Genomic DNA, 4,558 nt, shown 5'->3' on the forward strand with positions numbered 1-4,558 from the left:
TATTTGCAATGTATTTCGTTAAAGTTGATATATCTTCGAAAATTCAGTTCAACCAACTTACCATCGTTTTATCATTTCGCCGTGCTGCTGCCAAATCGACGTTGTGACGCAGCTGTGTGCAACAATTTATTTCTGTTTCTACGTTTCAATAAAGGTACAATAAAACCAATTGACTGTATGATTAAATTTTAAAGTTTTTTTTTAACGTATAAACTTGGATCACGATGAGGCTATCGCATTGGTTTCATTTAACCTGTGATTTTTTTTCCTAAAAAAAATAAGGTTAAATAATTTATCCGCAGGTGGCTCAATGGTCTAGGGGTATGATTCTCGCTTTGGGTGCGAGAGGTCCCGGGTTCAAATCCCGGTTGAGCCCCATAACTTTTTTTTAACTTCATAAGAAGTCAAAAAGTTAACAGTCAAGCTCATCTTTCCTTCATCAGATATAAATTTTTAAATCGGTTTTATTTCCTTATTTATTTAATTATTTTAACCATCAAACAAAATCTATCAAAATGACAGCATTTTGACATCCGATCAATGCATTAGTAAAGTAAGTTGCTCTACTTTGGACCCTTTAAATGGTGGTTTTTTAATAATCATGTATTTCTCATAAATAGACGGGAGGTTTATATCTTTTAAGAAATTTATTTATAGTTAATTATCTTATCTGCAGGATTCAATGAAAATTTTCAGCTTAGGTTACTCATTTATTGAAAGATTTGCAGCTTGAATATCTCACACACTTAAACTCCTCGTCAGCTTTATCAACATAACAATAGCTAAAAAAATTATAGTTTGCTTACTTGTAGTTTATTTGCGTAAAGCAGGCAAAAAAATGTTAAAACATACAATATTGGTTCTGAAATATGTCCCAATTATAGATTCGTATCTATGTTGATTTGTTCATATTGACACAAAGGTGACACATCAGGTCTAAATATGGAACATCAAAGTCGAAAGTGTCCTATTTTTGAACCCTTTATAAATTTTCCGGGGTTTCCTTTGATTATCTTTTATTCTAGGAAAAATAGGTAGTACCTATGGTTCATATTCTTCACAGTGAAAGTATTTTTCCTTTATTTCTTCTAATTTCTCAAAACGCGCCTCACTAATTGGGTTGCCTGATGAGGAGGTACATTTTTAAAACTCTTGAAAATTTTATCAGAAATACTTTTTTATGGAAAAATGGTATGGTATGGTAGGATTCAGAAAGAATAAAAGTTCATTGTGTGTATAATAGGAGTGTATCACAATCCAAAGGCAGCGGAATAATTTATTCACAATTTTCGACATTTTAGAGCTAAAGTAGGCTCTAGTTCCAAGTCCATGTAAGAGTACTCACCCTATAAACAATTTATATCTTTTTTAATAATCAATATCAATAAAAAAGAACAACTATAAGATCATTTCGTTCGGCAAGATTTACGTTTGGAAACGGAAACTTTTAAACTAAGGTTGCTAGAATTTTTTCCGCACGTATCCTGGCCGGGAAAACCGGACTATTTTTATCTAAAAACTGGCATAATCCATGCATTTGATTTCAAAATGGTCGACCGAAATCCTGGCAATATCTGGGCAAATTTGGTCAAAACCTAGAAATTACTCATCAAGAATCAAGAAAAAAAAGTTGAAAAACAATTTTTTTTATCCAAATTTAACAACAGATTTTAAATCGTATTTTAGGCTTTCAAAAAACCTTTCATGATTATTTTTATGAAACTAGGTCAGAAAATTTCGTTTTGGACGCATAAATAAAAAAAAATAGCACAATTGGTTTTTAAAAGTGTGATTTGAGGATGAAAATGAGAATAAATCCGGGCAAAATCCGGGCAATTCCAATGAAATCCGGGCAACCGGGCCGGACCGGACTCATTCTAAATTTTATATTAAATATCTGGGCAAACCCGGATAAATTCGGGCAATCTGGCAACTTAGTTTAAACTGTGATCTGCTTTGGATTGACTAATTCATCTTCTCTCAACTATATGAATGATTCATAAATTTTCTACAAGTGGAGTAAACAGTTCAGATGATATAGGATCATTCAATTATTTTTTTAATTCTAATACTAAATCTAATCGAGTCTCGAGAAAAGCATCTATGCACTAATACCCTCTTTGTCCTGAGTAGGTACCTCAAATATAAATACAAGTGTATATGAGATTTTTCAAAGTGGATCACCAAGAAAGAAATCAGAACATGAGAAAAAAATTAAAAATAGAACACCGAGAGAGAAACCTTGAAAACTAGATCAAGAATAATCTCAATCGCCAAATGACTTAGAAATGTATGAAACATTAATATCTGTTTTATGTCTGAAAAAAAAACTAAGCCGATCTTCGAAAAACCGATTATCTAAGTCCCACACAGTCAAATTTTGAGCAATTTTTTTTTCTCGAGGTAACACCAGATCTCAATGTATAATTCATTTTCAGTCATTTGGCACAAAATTGAAATTTAAATTTTCCCAGATTTCCTTCGTAATTTTTTGGGGTCAAAACCCGATACTATGAGGAACCTCTTAATCATGTCCGTTTAAGCTCAAATTTTGTACTGGTCAGTTTTTTGGAGCACACCTACAAAATGTAGACAGCTGCCATCCTAATGAATAGATATCTGTTCAACTAAAACTAAACAGTAGCTTTATTGTTAAGTCGAGTTAATGTTTTTTTTTTATCTTCTTTAACTCTCCAAAGCCGTTCGGGTAAATATGTACCGCAGCGCAGATTCAAAGTATTTAAATCATCATTTGAATAAACTGAGGAACTGAGATTTTTTAAGAGACCAAATTTGTTCTATGAAAATGATAATCATTTTAACAAGAAAAAAACTAAAATTGAGTAAGCCAGAAATTTTTCAGCACGTATCAGGGCAGGAGAAATCCGGGCAATTTTATATAAAAAACTGACGACCAAAAATCTGGGCAATATCCGGAAAAATTTTGTTATAACCCAGAAATTACTCAACAAAAATTTAAAAAAAATACATTAAAACTAATCGACAGATTTTGAATCGTATCTTAGGCTTCCGAAAATCCTTTCATGATTATTTATATAAAAATTTCTGAAAACATTTCGTTTTTAAGGCATAAATAAAAGAAAACTATTTTTGTTTGTTTGATCTTCCAAATAAGGTGAATAAAACCGGGCAAAATCAAGACTATTTAAATGAAAACAAGGCAATGAGGTAGGGCCAGATTGTTCCAAAATTTTGTATTGAATACATACCGGGCACACCTGGATAAAACCGAAAATAACCAAAACCTGGATAAAATACAAAAAAACACCAACAGTCGTTTTTCATATTATTTGGAAAATTTGGTCAGTAACAGTGAAAATATAAAGTTTTAAGGATTGAAGGTTTCTCAAAAGTGCTTGTATCTATGTGTATTTTGAACTCAATGAAAATAACTTCAATTTACAACTCGAAATGTCTCGTAATAAAATCCACAATGTTAAGAAAATAGCTCTCAATTTAATTCCTCAGGTAAGTCAAATCATCTGCTTAAAGCGCCTTAAGGTATGCAATGAAATTCATCAAACATGATTTTCGAATCATCACTTAGGTATCTTAAAACAAAAAAGAACTCTTTTCAATTGAACTCGTACTTACCTTAGATTTTCGCATTTTAGTGGAATTCGGATAGCTTTAGATGAATAAGAATTGAAACCATTATTTTTTAGAACATGATGCTTTTTCATATTAAAATTTATTTTTAAAAATTACAAGATGTACAATCGTATTATGTGCAATGATACATAATTTGGTTTACGTTGTTCGTTTGTTCTGTTTTTTTTTTTGTCTTAATTTTGTTTTAATTATTTATATCACACACTATCAATCCATACGTACATAGTTTCTTCATATGTTTGTGTATATCTTATTATTGAATCGAAATGTTCCATACAATAACTGCTAGTTTGTTTAAGTCTATTCCAATGTAGTCTTCACTTGTTGCTCTTACGGGTTTTTTTTCTTGTTAAAAATCTCACACCGTGGCGCTAGGGCTAAGAGATGAATAGATTTGAGTGTGAGTGTTTGGTTTGTAAAGGTATTTTAGGTATGGGAAGAAAAGCTTATGAAGTAGAGTTAAAGTTATATGGATGTTTAATACTATAACATAAAACTGGATCCGTTTGTCTTCTTTATTAAGCTTAAGTTTTCTCAAACAAAGTTTTCCTTAAAAGTAAGTTTAAAAGTGAATGTATTCATTCACTAAACCATAACATCACAATTCACGGAATGTAAGGAATGTTTAAGTAGAGCATGGGGAAATAAAATTATACATACGCTATAAACTCTATGGTTAGTCTCTGTACAAATGGAATCGTAACAATTTACTTCTCTGTACTTAAAGTCTAACATTTGATATTTGCTTTATCGGAACTCTATCGTTCCTTTCACTTTGTCTTGTTACAGTGGTTGCTTTTGATACTGTTGTTTTTGGATTTTCGCTTTTTTTTCTTGTTTTAAAATTGAATTAGCTAAATGTGAATAGTATTGTGAGAATGCTAGAGCAAGTTGGAATATTTCTTTGTTTCTGTTCATGAATTTT

The 4,558-nt window shown here is 31.1% G+C and overlaps 1 non-coding gene across 1 annotated transcript; it reads left to right on the forward strand.

The window, feature by feature from the left end:
- Nucleotides 1-304: 304 nt before the first annotated feature.
- On the forward strand, nucleotides 305-376 carry Trnap-ugg (transfer RNA proline (anticodon UGG)). The gene has a single exon. It is a non-coding gene; the product is annotated as a tRNA-Pro (tRNA).
- The last annotated feature ends 4,182 nt before the right edge of the window (nucleotides 377-4,558 follow it).

Source organism: Uranotaenia lowii, chromosome 2, assembly GCF_029784155.1.
Source record: "Uranotaenia lowii strain MFRU-FL chromosome 2, ASM2978415v1, whole genome shotgun sequence".
Taxonomy (NCBI): domain Eukaryota; kingdom Metazoa; phylum Arthropoda; class Insecta; order Diptera; family Culicidae; genus Uranotaenia; species Uranotaenia lowii.